At 43.1% G+C, this 19,632-nt stretch overlaps 1 long non-coding RNA gene across 1 annotated transcript; it reads left to right on the top strand.

Moving 5' to 3' along the window:
• The first annotated feature begins 1,152 nt into the window (after window positions 1–1,152).
• On the top strand, window positions 1,153–13,880 carry LOC116974377. The gene is made up of 3 exons (XR_004412355.1): window positions 1,153–1,308; window positions 12,464–12,466; window positions 13,869–13,880. It is a non-coding gene; the product is annotated as an uncharacterized LOC116974377 (long non-coding RNA).
• Window positions 13,881–19,632: the final 5,752 nt, after the last annotated feature.

The raw sequence follows: 19,632 nt of genomic DNA, 5'->3' as shown, positions 1-19,632 counted from the left end.
CTTCTTCAAGAGTTTAATGATAAAACAAATGGTGTATAGGACAGGCAGCTACATTCACAGTAGATTTGTAGTTAGTGGGGTAATCTCATGAATCATCCCAAAATGCTGTTGAGGAAATTATATCTGAAACCTAATTTTTTACATCCTCAATGAATTGTTGACATGTTGATGAACACAATTTCAATACTTAACGTTCAAAAGATACATTATCTAAAGTTATGAATGCAATAACATGACACTGTTAAAGGTAGATGGAGAAACTAAAAGATGGTGCACTTAAATGAATGAACTGAATAAGGTAACCTGCTCTATTATAAAATTGATTTCAACCATGGTTTAATGCATTTAAGAGCGTGTGAATTTGGAACCACCAATGCAACTTGAGAAGTGTTAATGTGGTTAGCACGCAACAAAAGCTTTTCACTGTGCCTCGGCACACATGACAATAAAATAAATTAAATTAAACTAGACTAAAAAGAGTGCAGTGAGGTACCTGACCCACAAAGCCAATATGATCTCTCGTTTCATCAAATTAATACAGAATAATTGATGGAATGTAAAGATTTGTCATTTTTAGAACCTCTTTAAGCAAAAAAAATATCATACATGCTTGGTCTCTGCAGATATAGGCCACTCAGAGCAATTTATAATGTGCAGAGGGCAGAGTTCTGCCCCTGTCCCATGGAAACCTGAACGGAAACCTCTGGTGACCTTACCTGCCACCCAAAAAACAAATCAAGTTCATGGTGACCTGCAACCTCCTTCCACCTCCCACGCATATGTTGAAAACCTTCCTCGACTATGAAGAAAAACTCCTTCGACCTACAGCAACCTCTTTCGACTAACTTGAAAACTGGCTTCATTAAATTGGTCCGCGATTGAACAACACCCCCTTCGACCTCATACAACCAAAGTGAAAATCAACAATGACCAGCGTCGACTGTTTACAGCTCAGTTGATCACGTGATGAAATGATGTCATGAATTTTTTTTTTCCTTACAATAAAATCCTCCCAGGTTTAAAAAAAAAATCATTCTGAACCATGAGAGCAGGGAAGGAACAAGTTAGGTGGATGTTACTAAAAGTACATCTACTGGTGTCAGCAGCAGCCCTTTTGCTTCATCAGCCTTACGAGAAAGACAGAAGGGAAAGCACAAGGGTGAAGAGGAAGCAGAAGAAGAGGTGTCAGTGGGTGAAGCCTTTCTTGCAAAGAAGATTGATGCTTGGACAGTATGATAACCTGATGAATGTACTGCAAGAGGAGGATTTGTCTGCATTTAAAAACTTTCTACAAATCACCCCTGAGCTGTTTACAAGATTCCTCTGCAAAAAAAGAACTCTGCTACTATTGAGCATGCCCAGGAGTGACAGAGGTCACATTCTTATGTTAATATTAACCTTTTTTTCACCCAGTTTTTTTCCACCCGGGAGGTCTTACCTTCGGCTACCTTCGACCTCCCGTGACCACCTTCCACTAGCATCGCAACCGGCTTCGACTAAAAAATTACCGATTTTTAAAACGGCAAGCTATTTTTAGTCGAGGCCAGTTTTGATTTTGTTGAAATAATTGAAGGAACATAGAAGAAACCTCGACCACATGGAAACCACTTTCGACCATTAGGGAGAGTGACCAAAACCTCTGGGAACCTCATGGAAACCTTGGGTGCCGGGCAAGGTCACCAGAGGTTTCCGTTCAGGTTTCCTAAGTGGGACAGGGGCATTAGGAATATCTAGCATATTTAACATATGATGTGCACATTTGACAGCACTGGGCCTGTACTCGCTGGAGTTTAGAAGGATGAGGGAGACCTCATTGAAACTTACCGAATAATGAAAGGCTTGGATAGAGTGGATGTGGAAAGGATGTTTTCACTTGTGGGAGAGTCTAGGACTAGAGGTCATAGCTTCAGAATTAAAGGACGTTCCTTTAAAAAGGGGATGAGAAGGAATTTCTTTAGTCAGAGGGTGGTGAATCTATGGAATTCTTTGCCACAGAAGGCCGTGGAGGCTATCAATAGATATTTTTAAGGCAGAGATAGATTTCTGATTAGTACGAGTGTCAGGGGTTATGGGGACAAGGCAGGAGAATAGGGTTAGGAGGGAGAGACAGATCAGGCATGCTCGAATGGCGGAGTAGACCTGATGGGCCGAATGGCTGAATTCTGCTCCTATCACTTATGACCTTATGATCTCACAAAAGACAAAGTTTACCAATCATGGCGGAGGTTGCTATCCACCATCCTCTATGGGATGTTGTGGGCGGCTAGTAAGCAGAAGGGGCAGGTACCCGATGTTCCATCTGGCTTTCTTCATGAACTCTCGCTGAGATTGTTCTGTATGCGGATCGTGACCAGAATCCTGACTACTATCAAGATTCCTGTCATCAAAGCTGAAATCACTGTGATCTACTGCCACAGATATTTCCAAACAGAAGTTAAAGTGAAAGATTAAGCAACGGGGAATTGCGCTTTATGCAGCGTGGTCCACTGTATTTGAAATGGCATCACTAATTATTCCAATTCTGGCTCACAGGAAGCTGAGAGCAGCCTGGCATGAAATTACAAGAAGCTTTAAATAAGTTCAGTGAGACAATGGCAGCCTTTTATACAGTCTGTGAGATGTGCTAGCAAGAAACAACCAGCTCATTGGTGGAAATTGTAGTACTTATCTGAAGAAATTCAAACTGAAGAAATGTCACTGACTTTTGCATTAAATCCTTTCTGCTCTAAAATCGCTTTGAGCACAATGACCACAATATTCTAAAGTGAAGCTCTCCTCCTGTCAATTCCAATTTGCCAGTCCAAATACCAACAACATCTACGAAATAGCCACTACATTTTTACTGCGATAAAATGTAGGTTTTAAATCAGTCAAAATCGGTGCAATGCTGGTCAATCGAATATGCACAACACTCCTCATTTTCTTCTCCACATCAATCAGAAGGAAAGATGCGCACTGAATCAAAGGTACATGGTTGAAAGGGTCAAGAACTTCAAATTCCTGGGGGTGCACATCTCTGAAGATCTTTCCTGGTCCGAGAACACGAACGCAATTATCAAAAAAGCTCATCAGCGCCTCTACTTCCTGAGAAGATTACGGAGAGTCGGATTGTCAAGGAAGACTCTCTCTAACTTCTACAGGTGCACAGTCGAGAGCATGCTGACCGGTTGCATAGTGGCTTGGTTCGGAAATTTGAGCGCCCTGGAGAGGAAAAGATTACAAAAAGTAGTAAACACTGCCCAGTCCATCATCGGCTCTGACCTTCCTTCCATCGAGGGGATTTATCGCAGTCGCTGCCTCAAAAAGGCTGGCAGTATCATCAAAGACCCACACCATCCTGGCCACACACTGATCTCCCTGCTACCTTCAGGTAGAAGGTACAGGAGCCCGAAGACTGCAACAACCAGGTTCAGGAATAGCTACTTCCCCTCAGCCATCAGGTTATTAAACCTGGCTCGGACAAAACTCTGATTATTAGCAACCACTTTCTGTTATTTGCACTACCAGTTTATTTATTCATGTGTGTATATATTTATATCATGGTATATGGACACATTTATCTGTTTTGTAGTAAATGCCTACTATTTTCTGTGTGCTTAAGCAAAGCAAGAATTTCATTGTCCTATACAGGGACACATGACAATAAACTCACTTGAACTTGAACTTGACTTGAACTTGACATTCACTGTTGCCCTGTTTTGGAACCTCATGAACCTGAAGCAGTTCACCCATTGGGAATAGACACAAAATGCTGGAGTAACTCAGCGGAACAGGCAGCATCTCTGGAGAGAAAGAATGGGTGATGTTTCGGGTCGAGACCCTTCTTCAGACTGAGAATCAGGGGAGAGTGAAATGATAGATATGGAAGGGTGTGTGAAAAATAAGAGATCAAAAGGGATAAAGATCAAAGAAAATGTAAAGTAGATCATTGTTAGCTTGGGGAAGGTGACAATGAGGCATACAATGTAAAACTTAATCAGGCGGACAATCAGCCAGGTCGTGGAACTAGAATGGGGGAGGGATGGAGAGGGAAAGCAATGGTCACGAAGTTAGAGAAGTCAATATTCATACCTCTGGGTGGTAACCCATTGGGAATCTTGATCTGCATTATATTTAGTGAACCTCCCGTGGTCTGCAACAGAATTTAAAAACATAAATGACATTTCAGGAAACTGAAGAAGGGTCCCAACCCAAAACATCACCTATCCATGATATTCAGAAATGCTGCCTGACCTGCTAAGTTACTCCAGCACATTGCTGGAAGTTATCCCACTTTCTTATCCACTCCCTACACAGTGAACATTTTTTACAGAGGCCAATTATGCTACAAACCGAAGATAGACACAAAATGTTGGAGTAATGTACCTGTCCCACATAGGCGATTTTTCGGGCGACTGCCGGCGACTGTCAAAGTGGAATACATACACACATCGCTTCCTTCACCAGCCCATTATGCAAGCGGGGGGGAGCGCTGTCTGAGTGAAATTCACCCAGTGCATAGACAATGTGATACACACACCGCGATGAACAGGAAGGTTGGTGCTGCAATTAAGACAGTGAAAGCACAGTGTACAGGAAGGGTCACATAAGTCCTTTAAAAGATGGGGGAGAGGGGAGGGGGGGAGGGGGAGAGGGGGGAGAAGGAGTGAAGACAACTTTTAAGAAGCCAGAGATACACGCCTGTGAAGCTCGTCGGACATTAACATTACCGGTCGGTTATCCTTGGTTCTGAAAACTACTGCTTACGTATTTTTTCCCCAATGAGCCAATGAAATTCACCGGTCAGCACCGGCTACAACCTATGAGAACCTACGAGAACCTATGACCTCCTGGCAACCCACCTACGGCACGAGAATTCTCGCTACTCTCCATGGCGACTTCAATCTGATCGCCGCTAATTTTTCAACATGACTTGTTCCCAGAATGCGGGAACTCCTCACAACCATGACGGCGACTACCCGACAATGACCCGCGAACATGTGGCGACCATGCGGCAACTGCATAGTCTCCTTCAGTCGCCTAAAAAGTCACCTAAGTGGGACAGGCCCATAACTCAGTGGGCTAGGCAGCATCTCTGGAAAAAGAAATAGGTGATGTTTCGAGTTGGAACCCTTGTCCAGTCTGAAGAAGTGTTCCGACCCGAAACGTCACCTATTCTTTTTCTCCAATGATGCTGCCTGACTCGCTGAATTACTCCAGCATTTTGTGTCTATCTTCGGTTTAAACCAGCAACTGCAGTTCATTCCTCCACCTTAGCCTGCAAACCGTATGTCATTAGAATGTGGGAGAAAACAAGTGAAATCCAAAGGAAACTCACATGGTTGCAGAAAGAATTTGCAATCTTTACACAGACAGCACTCGAGATCAAGACCAAAATTGGGTCTCTCGCGTTGTGGGGCAGCATCTCTACCAGCTGCACTACTGTGTCACCTTCATAAATTTAGAATAAAATATAAAAAACTAATTCCATTGATAAAATCTCAAATTGACAGTTTCCATTCAATTTTCTTGCAACTCTCAAGCCTTCAAGATCCATTGCATATCAAAAGCAACGGAAGACAATTTGTTGTGTATGAAGTGTTGTGAAAATTCGAGGCAGGCTTGCAGAGTTAAAAAAAGTCAACAGAACTTGCACTTCCAAAATAGACTACATGCAAGAAAATGATAATCATGGACCTTGTAATCCTTTCCCATCATGTCACCTTTTCAAAATGTATTCTCAAGCTGACAGTTCCCCCGGTAGGTGAAGGCATTGCCTGTTCTTAGTTTAGACTTTAGACTTTAGCGATACAGCGTGGAAAAGGGCCCTTCAGCCCACTGAGCCCAATGACCATCTATCGCCTCATATGCTTGCACTATCCTACACACTAGGGACGATTTACAATTTACAGAAGCCAATTAACCTACAAACCTGCACGCCTTTGGAGTGTGGGAGAAAACCGGAGCACCCAGCGAAAACCCATGTGGTCACAGGAGTAACGTAAAACTCCCGTACAGACAGTACTCCTAGTCAAGATCAACCTGGGTCTCTGTTGCTGTAAGGCAGCAACTCTACATCTGCACCACTATGTCACCCTGCAAGTTATTGCAGACAATTAGCCAGGCCATTAGCTAGAAGCCCTTGTAACCAAAACAGAAATTATTGGAATACTCAGTAAATCAGATAGCATTTGTGGAAAGGAAACCAGTTACTTTCAGTTTGAAGCCTTTGATTAGAATGAAGACAGAAAGATATGTTACTTTTAAGTTATAGAGAATGTAGGAAGAGGCCTGGATAGGATAATGGGAATGTGTAGGAAGGAACTGCAGAGGCTGGTTTACACCAAAGATGGACACAAAATGCTGGAGTACCTCAGTCTGGACAGGCAGTATCTCTGGATAGAAGGAAAATCTTCTATCCAGGGATGCTGCCTGTCCTGCTGGGTTACTCCGGCATTTTTTGTCTATTTTAGGATAATGGGAAGATCTGTGATAGGTTAGGATACGGACCAATGTGGGGATGATAATTTGGCAGTTGTTAGAGCTACTGCCTCACAACATCAGAGGCCTGGATTCAGAATCCCCACCTTGGGTGCTGTCAGTGTGGAGTTTGCACATTCCCCCACGTGACTGCATGAATTTCCTCCGGGTACTCCAGTTTCCTCCCCATGTCCCAAAAACGTGCGGGTTTGTAAGTTAATTGCAGATTACCAAACTGTCATGGACCAACCACATTGATGCGACTGCCAGGAAGGCACACCATTGTCTCTACATACTTAGGACACTGAGGAAATTGTGCATGTCTCCAATGACTCTTGCAAACCTCACCAATAGAAAGAACACTTTCAGTGTGCACCACAACTTGGTTTAGAAACAGTTCTGCCCAGTACAGCAAGAAATTGCAAAGTAGTGTAGATGTAACCCAGTCCATTACACAGACCAAAGTTCCCACCACTGTCTCCATCTACACTTCCCTCTCCCTCAGAAAAGCAGTGAACATAATCAGGGATAGGCACAAAAAGCTGGAGTAACTTAGCGGGTCAGACAGTAACTCTGGAGAAAAGGAATAGAGACTGAGAGTCAGGGAGAGCCCCCCGAAAAAAACAGCTTTTTGTATCTGTCTTTGGTTAAAACCAGCATCAGAAGTTCCTCCTTACACATAATCAGGGTGTGTCCCACCCCGGTCATTCCTCTGTTTCACTGCTTCCGACTGGCAAGAAGTCCCATTATTAGTCACGTGTGTGACCCAAAATATGCAAAATTGTGGAATACATCTCTTTTAATTCTGAAAGCGTTACAGGTATATTGTTTTGTACTGTATATATGATTCATATGTTTTTCGAAGTTTATCAAGTTAAATTTTTATGTTATGCTGATAATGTTTGTTTAGGGTCAGATATCAAATATATCTGGTCACGTGTGTGATCTCACACGGAAGCACATTTTTCATAACTCAGTTTTATCTTACAAACTCTGTGAATTTTAAAAAGCTTGAATGTTCATATCTTTAGCCGACATGCATTATAGTTCTGTAGGTAGGAAAATAGCAATGAATAAGATTCTTCTCTTACAATAATCTTTCCAAAGAGTGGCCCAGAACAGGTTCTTCCCCTCTGTTCTCAGCTTCTGAATGGTACTTGCATAGCCAGGGTACTGCTGATTCACTTCTATGCTATTGCAGACATTGGACTTTATCTCTGGAACTGTTGCACTACAAGGTGCTACAATGGTGAGAACTATATTCTGCACTCTGTATCTTTCCCTTTGCTCTACATATTGTTCTTGAGTTCGACTTGATTTCATTTGGTACAACTGATCCGAATGGATAGCATGCAAAGCAAAGCTTTTCACTGCACCTTGGTACATGTGACAATAATAAACCACCACCTAAACCTAAATCAAATTGGCATGATGTGCACTTTCAAAAATGGAATAACATAGAAATAGTGGGAATAGGTAATCAATAGTCACCATTGACTAGGAAGCCCAAAGAGTCTTATTCCATGTAGTATCTTTCGATCAAGTTAATCAGTGACAAAGAAATGTTATGCTATCTGAAGAAGGGTCTCGAACGGAAACGTCACCCATTCCTTCCAACCAGAGATGCTGCCTGTCTCACTGAGTTTCTCCAACATTTTTTGTCTATCTTTGATGTAAACCAGCATCTGCAGTTCCCTCCTACACGTTATGTTACAATATCAGGTCAGGTGTGGCATAGAGAAATGAAAAAAAAACTGAGGTCATATCACAGACCGATGACATTCAGTCAAAATGACCAGTTCTGATATAGATAGATGAGGCAAATATATTGGAAGTTGAAGAATTTGATATTGAGTCCAAAAGATTGAAACTAGATTGAATGGAAGACGAGGTGTTCCACAGCTTTGCATTGTGCCTCATTATAACAATGAGGAGACTAGAGAGAGACGGATGGATCAGAGTTGGAGTGGGGGGGGGGGGAGAATTAAAATGATAGGCAACAGGATGTTAAGCATCTCCCTGCCGTCTGAACACCGTCTGAACCACGCTACGTTTTCCTGTAAAGAATTGCCGTGATGTTGTTCCACCCAGTTAACAAAGCTGGTATGGCTTGTCCCATGATGTATTTTGTTTTCTTTGATGTATACTGTTGTCCGTTAACAATGACCTCTTAGTTTTCCGGAGTATTTGAAAACCTGGACCATTTTGTCCACATTCAATACATTATCTTTGCTGCCTAAGTCATTTGAAATATTTCAACTGGGTCTACTCTTATCTACCTCACTTCAAGGATTACATCCCCAGTAATACTTCTTCCCAGTGACTGCCCAATCAACTCTGAAGTCTCAGCAAGATCTATCATTCATCCTAACCTCCTACAGTGACCTCAGTAGAAGCATGGCATTAGCTTTCGTAGATAAACTGCTCACAGTTAATTTATCTTTCCTGCACTGTCCCGCAATCACTTTGATTACAATTTACGTTCGAGTTGGAATGGGGATGTCATGATTTTCTCATCTTATCACGAAAAAACAATCTTCATTGACCTTGCAAAGAATTCCAGAAATGTAGAAACAAGGACCTGCAGATGCAGGTTTACACAAAAGGACACAAAGTGCTGGAGTAACTCAGCAGGTCAGGCATTTCTGGAGAGTCTGAAGAAGGATCTCAACCCGAAACATCACCTATTCCTTTTCTCCAGAGATGCTGCCTGACCTGTTTAGTTACTCCAGTAATTTGTGTCTATTTTCAGTGAAGACGAACATCTGCAGTTCCATCCTACACATGAGAACATGAATAGATGATGTTTTGCGTCAGGATACTTCTTCAGACTGATTTAAGGGTGTGGGGGGTGGGGACAAAGAGCGGAGAGACATGACAAAGCATGGCAGGTAATAAGTGGACACAGGCAAGGGTTTGTTCGATAGGCATATGATTGGAACTTTCTACAAATGGATACAAAATGCTGGAGTAATGCAGCAGGTCAGGCAGCATCTCTGGAGAAAAGGGATGACGTTTTGTGTCGAGACCCTTCTTCAGGCTGAAAGTAGGGGTGATGTGGGGGGGGGGTGGGGGGGGGAGGTGAAGGGCTGGATGTGAGAAAAGACCAGGCCCACTGTGGGCCAGCCACAAATGACCACAGGCAGGGCGTTGCCTGGTAGAGCCATTGTTGGCTAGAGAAGGTATAACCTCAATAGAAACTACGTGGAGAGTGGTGGAACTGGTAAAATGACTCGGGAAGAGGACGGGGGAAAGGAGGGCTGCGGAAGGGAGAGGAGTAACTGGTTAAATGACAGGTGGACTTAGGATGAGAACATTCTGTTCTGTTGTTCGGAAATCACACTGTCTCTCCAATTAGGCATCTCATGAATATCATGTAGGAAGGAACTACAAATGACGGTTTAAACCGAAGGTGGACACAAAATACTGGAGTAACTCAGCGGAACAGGCAGCATCTCTGGTGAGAAGGAATGGGTGATGTTGCGGGTCAAGACCCTTCTTCAGACATCACCCATTCCTTCTTTCCAAAGATGCTGCCTGTTCCGCTGAGTTAAGGGCCTGTCCCACTTGGGCATCATTTGCATGTCATTTACGCAACATCATTTACGCATCATGATGCATGATGCGCGCGTCGTGACGCTCATGTAATGCGCACATGGCATGCATTACGCGTGCATGGCGCGTGGTGGCATATGCAGTGACGCACGATGCGCGCGTCGTGACGCTCATGTAGTGCGCACATGGCATGCATTACGCATGCATGACGCGTGGTGGCATATGCAGTGACGCACGGTCGCACGCGGCGCCTCAGGATTTTGGGATTCACAAAATCTTCGTGCGTCACTTGCATGATGCGTGAATGACGGCTACGTGGGACAGGCACTTTACCCCAGCATTTTGTGTCTATCATGAATATCATTACGGGTGAAGGAACCATCCTCTATTATGCAAATGACCACAAAGCCGAGCTTTGGGGCATAACTGGAGTAGTTACAAACAAACAGATGGGAACCTTTTCCTCTCCCACAACCTGTGCTGAACCTATACTCTTTCCCCCCATGTCAATGGATATGACCATTGCTAATTATCACGTTTAAAGTTTCAGTTTTCATTGTTTCTAATCGTACCCAATTGTTTACCTGAATGCTAATCTCATCCTGATACTCTTCTAATTATCCATGCTGGGCATGTCCTTTTACCTCTCAACTCTTGTACTAAACAGTGTGACATTTTCAAGTTGCCGGTCTGCATTTCATAAGGATTATGGAATCAATCTGAGGACATCTAAGATGCACACGGTTGTGGCAACTAATATGACAAGAATATCCTTATTGGATTTACACGTGTATCATTTGCTGAAAAAATCAGCAATTCATCAACCTTACATTAGCTTGAATTGATTTTATAATTGCTGCCAGATTAGTTTCTCAAAATGTTGTTGTTCTTCTGATAAGTTTTGAGCAGTTACATTATGGGTCACTTTCATCTTATGGATTCTTTCATTGGAATTTAACCAAAATCAATATCATGATGATCAGTAATGGAGCTGGTCATCAGTTTGGTTTGAAGCCTAAACTTTAGTATTGATCGCTGGGATTCTGATGTTATCAGTCATCAACTAATTTTATTGTAACAACTCCAGCTGGATCAATAATTCAATGTAAGATTTTGTCCTGCTCTGCCAAGTCATCTTCCTCTTCCTTACATCCTCATTTCAATGATTATTTGCTGAACTCCAGCTTCAATCTTAAATATTAGATTGATTGTTGTGGTTCTGATGTAACAGGAGTCATCAGGTAATGTTTTAGTAACAATGCAATCTAGATCATTAATTCAATGTAAGAAATTATCCACTTCTGCCTATACATCCTTCTCCTTATTACATCCCCATTTCAATGAGTCATTGTGAAACTCCAGCTTCAACTCATTATTTCCTAGAATAGTCAAGTTTTACTATCCAACCCACTTGGGAAAGTTTAGTTTAGTTTAGAGATACAGTGTGGAAACAGGCCCTGTGACCCACCTAGTCCATACTGAACAGCAATCACCCATACACCCGTATATTACATTCTATCCTACACACTAGGAACAATTTACAGAAGCCAATTAACCTACGTCAATAAAATGTAGGACAAAACCAGAGCACCCAGAGAAAACCCAAACGGTCACAGAGAGAACGTACAAGCTCCGTTACAAGCTCCACACAGACAGCACCCATAGTCAGGATCGAACCCGGGTCTCTGGTGCTGAAAGGCTGCTGTTTGACCGCTGCACCTCTGTGTCAACCCATGTTAGACTCATCTTGGAGCTCTTATTTTTAGTACTTCACTCAGATTCAATATTTAAATCCTTTGTTGAAAGAGAATCTTCAGTCTCTACCATCTAGACATCCTCTCTAACAATTTTCTAAAACAGACCACAAGAGACCTTATCAAATTCTGATTGATGGCATCATTTGAATTGAAATTGCAGAAATAACACTAATTCTCAGCAGCTCACTCACTGATGGCATCGTGGGAGTACAGCAATGCGAAGGGGGTGCTGTATTTGTGTAGGAAGGAACTGCAGATGCTGATTATAATCCAAGATAAACACAAAATGCTGGAGTAAATCAGCAGGTCTGGCAGCTTCGCTGGAGAAAATTAATAGGCTATTTTCTGGGTTGGGACCCTTTATTAAGACCAAGGAGCTCATTGTAGACTTCAGGAAGTCTAGGGGCGGCACGCACACCCCCATCCACATCAACGGGACGGAGGTGGAACGTGTTTCCAGCTTCAGGTTCCTGGGGGTCAACATCTCCGATGACCTCTCTTGGACCTACAATACCTCAACTCTGGTCAAGAAGGCTCACCAGAGTCTCTTCTTCCCGAGGAGACTGAAGAAGGTCCATCTGTCTCCTCAGATTCTGGTGAACTTCTACCGCTGCACCATCGAGAGCATCCTTACCAACTGTATCACAGTATAGTATGGCAACTGCTCTGTCTCCGACCGGAAAGCACTGCAGATGGTGGTGAAAATTGTCCAATGCACCACCTGTTCCCCGCTCCCCTGCATTGAGTCTGTCCAAAGCAAGCGTTGTCTGCGAAGGGCGCTCAGCATCGCCAAGGACTGCTCTCACCCCAACCATGGACTGGTTACCCTCCTACCATCCGGGAGGCGCTACAGGTCTCTCCGTTGCCGGACCAGCAGGTCCAGGAACAGCTTCTTCCCTGTGGCTGTCACACTACTCAACAATGTACCTCGGTGACTGCCAATCACCCCCCACCCCCCCGGATACTCCTCCCACAGGAAAAACACTATGACTGTATGCATGTAAATATTTTTATTTATTGAAATCATATTCTATGTTGCTCTTCCAGGGAGATGCTAACTGCATTTCGTTGTCTCTGTACTGTACACTGACAATGACAATTAAAGTTGAATCTGAATCTGAATCTGAATCTGAATTTATCAGACTGAGAGTAGAGTCATAGAGTCATAGAGTGATACAATGTGGAAATAGGCCCTTCGGCCCAAATTGCCCACGCCAGCCAACATGTCCCAGCTACACTAGTCCCATCTGCCTGCGCTTGGTCCATATCCCTCCAAACCTGTCCTATCCATGTACCTGTCTGTTTCTTAAATGATGGGATAGTCCCTGCCTCAACTACCTCCTCTGGCAGCTTGTTCCATACACCCACCACCGTTTGTGTGATAAAGTTACCCCTCGGATTCCTATTAAATCTTATCCACTTCACCTTGAACCTGGGTGATTCTTAAGTAAGTGTCTAAGAAAGAATCTGCATGTCTTGTTCCTCGATCTGGCCAACGCCTATGGATCAGTTCCTCATTCGCTACTGTGGACTGTTTTTGAATTCTTTCAGGTGCCTGCAATAATAACAAATCTGGTAAAAAACTACTTCCATGATCTGCAATTTTGTCTCACAACATCAGACTTTACCACAGCCTGGCAACCACTGGAATTAGGCATCATGGCGGGGTGCACCATCTCCCCATTGGCCTTCACTATGGCAATGGAGCTCATTATCAGAGCATCAAAATGGGTTGTGGGAGGAAAACGGCTACAGTGTGGTCAGCGATTGCCACCGATACAAGCCTATATGGACGATATAACAACACTAACAACAACTATCCCCTGCACCAAGAGACTTCTGGAAAAACTTCATCAAAACATCACATGGGCAAGGATGAAGATTAACTTGCTGGCGAAACTCAGCAGGTGCAGCAGCATCTATGGGGCAAAGGAAATAGGCAACGTTTCGGGCCGAAACCCTTCTTCAGACTTTCGGCCCGAAACGTTGTCTATTTCCTTTGCTCCATAGATGCTGCTGCACCTGCTTAGTTTCTCCAGCAATTTTGCCTGCCTTCGAATCTCCAGCATCTGCAGTTCCTTCTTGAACAGGATGAAGATTAAACCCAGCAAGTGCAGAAGCATCTCCATTGTCAAAGGTCAAGTCAAGGATCAAGATTTCATATTGACGGAATACCTGTTCCAACTATTTCAGAAATGCCAGTGAAGAGTTTGGGCCGATGGTATGATGCAAAGCTCAAGGACATCGAGCAGTTTGAACAACTGAAAAAGGATACCATCATGTGCATCGCTCGCATCAACAAGACCTTGCTACCAGGAAAACTCAAGCTGTGGTGCTTCCAATTTGGCATACTGCCAAGAATCATGTGGCCTTTAACTATGTATGAAATCCCCATCAACAAATTGGAAAAGCTGGAAAGAATGATCAGCACACATTTGAAACTGTGGAATTGGAATTATCCATTGCACGACTTGTGGAAGAGTTCAAATGCACTAAAGGTTGGTCATGACCCTCACTGAATCTGAAGATACTGTTATTCGAACAGCAGCCCCCTGTGTGGCAACGGGGAGGAAGTGGGCCCCATCTGAAGCCGTTCAGAGTGCTAAGCCTGCTCTTCATTTCCGGGATGTGGTTGGACAAGTCCAACACGGGAGAGCCGGGCTCGGGCTTGTCCCAAAAGCTCCTCAATGGCACAAGGCAACATCAGTGCAGAAAAGACGGCTCGTTGTGGAGGAGGTGAGAAGCCGGGAGGAGGCAGAGTGACACGCCAAGGCCGTCTCAATGGCCAAGCAGGGCCAATGGACTAACTGGAAGAGCCTGGAAAAGAGGAAACTCAGCTGGCGTGACATCTAGCAAATTGAAGAATCTCGGCTAAGTTTTGTCATCAGAGCCACTTATGATGTTCTACCATCACCCCAGAACCTGAAGCAGTGGTTTGGAGAAGACCCCGCTTGCTCCCTTTGCCAAGCATCTCATTACTAAGGCACATTTTAACAGGATGCACTATGAGCCTCGGCCAAGGGCGTTACACTTGGCAGCATAACCAAGTTCTCAGACAGCTGGCATCAATCCTTGAACAGAGGCGAACGATCACAAATGCTTCCCCACCAACATCGGCAGGAAATGTCCACTTCACAACTTGTACCAGCTGGCCAACCTCCAGCGCACCAGATAATATTAATGGACGCAAGCATTCTGCAGCCTGCTCGGGATTGGAAAATGGAAGTGGACTTAGAAAAGAGGCTTGTGTTTCCACCAGACATTATGGCTACAATACTCCGGCCAGACATGGTCCTGTGGTCCACAACAGCCAAGTTGGCATACGTTGTGGAATTGACAGTTCCATGGGAAGATGGTGTTGAAGAAGCTTATGAGAGGAAAAAGACCAAGTACTCTGAACTGGCAACTGAAGCTTCCCAGAATGGCTGGAAAACCATGATTTTCCCTGTCGAAGTGGGATGCGGGGGATTTGTTGCTACATCTATGACCAGGCTATTAAAGAAAATGAGGGTGAGGGGTCGTTCCCTCCAACAAGCAATCAAATCATTATCAAATTCTGCAGAAAAAAAGCAGCAATTGGATTTGGATCAAAAGGAGAGACAACAATTGGTCTGCAAGATGAAGACAGGGGGGTATGGAATTGAGGGGGGTGTAACTGGGACACCAGGTATCACCGTTAAGCCCTCTGGAGATGTTGTGGGCTTATCAATGAAACTTCAAAGAAGGAGGGTGCCCACCTGATGATGTACCTACCCTACCTTTCACCACTCCAATCCCACTGCAAATAGCAAGAGTGCTGACTTATTACAGGGATTGAAACATCAAGTCCTATTAGCTCTACTTACTACTTTGGTGTCCCGCTACTTTGATGCTTTTTTTTAAGGAAAATCCGTAATTCTATCCCATTTCTTCTTTTTCTATATTGTTAATAAACATAATCCTCATAAATAAAGATTAAACCCGATATGAATAAAGTGTTTATTTATTTTTTTTTCCCGATGTTCGATGCCCCCCCGAAAACTGCATGTCCCGGGAGTGGAGAGGGACATCGGGTCATGGGAAGATGCAACGGTTTTGTGTCCGGCTGGAGATAGAGCTGGAGCTGCTGGAGCTGGAGATTGGGGGTTAGTAACCCTAGCCCCAACCCTAACTCCTAAATTGTTTTTGAGGAAGTTGGTGAAAAGTTATGTAAAGGTTACCATTCTTGCTGAAAATCACCACTTTTATCGGCAGTAAACTGTTACGAAGGTTTAAAATCAATGCGTTAGACAGGAAGCTTTTTTTTGGTGGTTTATTTTAGGAAGATAATTACTCTATAATTTGAATGACTGCAACAAAAATTTGATTTTATATTCTTAAATCAGTTATATTTTACGGTGTTGTTCATCATAAAAATATGACGGATATGACTGAATGCAATGGGCAACCTGGAAAAAGAAGAGGAAAAAATAAATTAAGTTCTCTAAAAGATTGCGCCAGACGTATTTTTCCCATAGTAGAGATGTTCATCTATGTGAAACAACTTTCAAAGTTGCAAAAATCTAAGTTTTATTTTCGATTTTCCAGAAACATAAAAGTAGACATTTACTGAAGAATCACCCACCTATATCCTCTGGTCCTTGATTCCCCTACTCTGGGCAAGAGACTGTGCATCTACCCGATATATTCCTCTCATGATTTTGTGCACCTCTATAAGATCACCCCTCATCCTGCTGTGCTCCAAGGAATAGAGTCCCAGCCTACTTAACCTCTCCTTGTAGCTCACACCCTCTAGTCCTGGCAACATCCTCATAAAATGGTGGAGGTAAAGGCGAGCAGAAATCAGGGCCAGCAGCAGATCAGGATGGGTGGAGCTCATAATAGCCCATTGTTGGCTGGGGACAGTGTGATAACAAGAGGGATACAAGGATGTGAACAGTGGAAATTGTAGGATGGCTAAGATGGGGGAAGGGAGAAGAGAGGGGAGGGGATGCGGGAATTACTTGAAATTAGAGAAATCAACATTCAAACTACTGGGATGTAAGTTGCACCAGTGAAATATGCTGCTCCTCCAATTTGCATGGGCCTCACTCAGACAGTGGAGATGGCCCTGGACTGAAAGGTCAGTGTGGAAATGGGAAGGGAAGTTAAGATGTTTGGCCACTGAGAGATCGCAAAGGACAAGGCAGACTAATCGCCAAATCTACGCTCGATCTTGCCAATATATATAGGAGCCCACACTGCGAACACCAGATACAGTAGATGAAGTTGGTTAAGAAAGAACTGCAGAAGGTAGACAAAAATGCTGGAGAAACTCAGCGGGTGAGGCAGCATCTATGGAGCGAAGGAATAAGTGACGTTTCGGGTTGAGACCCTTCATCAGACCTTTCTGAAGAAGGGTCTCGACCCAAAACATCGTCTATTCCTTCGCTCCATAGATGCTGCCTCACCCGCTGAGTTTCTCCAGAATTTTTGTCTACCATAGATGGGGTTGGAAGAGGTGCAAGTGAAGGAGGAGGTATAGTGGGAGGAGGTATAGGGACAGGTGTTGCATCTCCTGCGGTTACAAGGGATGGTACCTGGGGAGGGGGTGGTTTGGGTGAGAAGGGATGTGTTAACCAGGGAGTTGTTGAGAGAATGGTCTCTGTGGAAAGCAGAAAGGGGTGGAGATGGGAAGAGGTGACTTATGGTGAGATCCCATTGGAGGTGATGAAAATGTCAGAGGGTGATTTGTTGTGTGCATTGGCTGATGGGGTGAAAGGAGAAGGTATTTTGCGGGATTACTTAGAAATGTTTAAAGTATTGATTTTCCAGGCTTTGCACTATTTGGACCACCTATCAGTTGAGCTCAAATGTAACATTCATAGCCAGGTGCTATCACAACAAGGCACTTCAAATCCAACACAAAGGTAGCTCAATGAGCACGAAGTAATAGCATAGGAAGTCTGAGTTGCTTTATGAGGAAAACTTCAGACAGGCAATATCTGGAACAGCCATGCCTGTTTTTCTGAGGGTGCCATAAATAGAATTCTTAAGTAAGTTCAGGACTATCTTATTACAACCTAAGCGAATACAGGTGAAAACACTTCAACAACAAATGGAGGTTGATTTATTATGCAAACTGAATGCTAAAAATGTTGCTATCCAATACTTTAATTGCTATGATTTAAAGACTTTTACTTTAGACTTTTGAGATACAGCATGGAAACAGGCCGTTTGGCCCACCGATCACCCCATATACTAACACTATCCTACACACTAGGGACAATTTTTACACTTTTTTTTACACTCTGTACAGACAGCACCTGTTAGTCAGGATCGATCCCGGGTCCCTGGCATTGTAAGGCAGGGAGTCTGCAGCTGCACCACTGAGTCACCCAAAAAGTAATACTTATTTACGAAGCAGGTCCTAGTGTGGCGACAATTATCAAAACATGATTAGTATTCATATCTAATTAATGCAGATGTTTTTTTTTCTTTCTTTTAGCCCCATCTCCCTTACTCGTTCTTTTCCACTTCAGTTTTCTTGCTGCATTGCACAGGTGCAACATGCAACCAGTGCATTTCTTTATCTGCAACGTTGCAGCTTCACTGTGACATTTGGAGCTAAAGATTGTGATTGCAGAGGTGATTCTGCAATCTGTCAATGCCAGCCAACAACCGGCAGCACAGGCCAGAATACGAGAGGGTCGATTTGTATAATTGCTCATTGCAATTCATCTTACATCAGTGCAGTTAAAAGCAGCTCTAACTGAGATAGACATCTCACGAACATGCCCCCAGTGAAGCACAGAAACTTGTCTACTTTGTACGATGATACTAATGATTAATTCACAGATTTCCTTAAGCCTAATATGTGCCCCAGTAAAAAAAATGTATTTGTGAATTCGACAGAAGCTTGGCACATGCCCAAGAGAAACAGCATGCATGAAGGAACAATAAGAGTTAAGAGCAAATCAAAAACAAATCTGCCTGCAGGGGTGAACTATCCAGGGGACTTGCAATCATTCAGTCTGAAATATTGGATATTCAGAAATAGAAAAGGTTTATTCCCTTTGTGAATGTATACTGAACTTAAAGTACATTGTGATGGCAGAGGTGAAGAAAGCAGCCCTCAATTGGAAAATAAAATGGTATTTCTGAAACTTCATTCATGTATGAGAAAATATATACTTTTGGTTCAGTTTTGCATTAATCATTAGATATTTATTCATTAGATATTTAATGTTGCATCCTTCCACTTTGTTTACCCAAATCTATACATTAACTTGGTGTTGTTGTATACCATTAAATAGAATGAGAATTATTACACAATAATAAAATGCTTTGCTAACAAGAAGATCATCAATACAAATAAAAGTTATGATCAGATTCATTACCTACAATCACACTATGTATTTTAATTGATAACAGAGTTCTTAGATATATAATTTCACTGCCCAAATATTACAGCATTCATGATTTTGATAAAAATGTATGTTTCTTGTTTTTTAGTTTAGCTTAGTTTTAGTTTAGTTTATTATTGTCACGTGTCACGAGTCAAGAATGTTTTATTGTCATATGTCCCGAAACAGAACAATGAAATTCTTACTTGCAGCAGCACAACAGGTAAAAGCTTAGGGGCATGCTATCCAGTCGAAGAAAAACACTATACAATCAAGCCATCCACAGTACACAGATAACCGATAAATGAACTTGTGAGTTTGCAGATCACACCATGATTGGTATATGGCGGACAGTGAAGAATCGTGTTTAAGATACTGATCAACTGGGAAAGCGAGCAAAGGAATGGCTAATAGAATTTAACACAGGTAGGTGCAAAATTATGCATTTTGGGAACTCAAACCAGGGCAGGAAATGTACAGTGAATAGGAGGGCCATG

The sequence above is a fragment of the Amblyraja radiata genome, chromosome 1 (genome assembly GCF_010909765.2).
Source record: "Amblyraja radiata isolate CabotCenter1 chromosome 1, sAmbRad1.1.pri, whole genome shotgun sequence".
NCBI lineage: Eukaryota > Metazoa > Chordata > Chondrichthyes > Rajiformes > Rajidae > Amblyraja > Amblyraja radiata.
The sequence above is the reverse complement of the archived record's forward strand: the minus strand, read 5'-3'. Positions and strand labels throughout refer to the sequence as shown.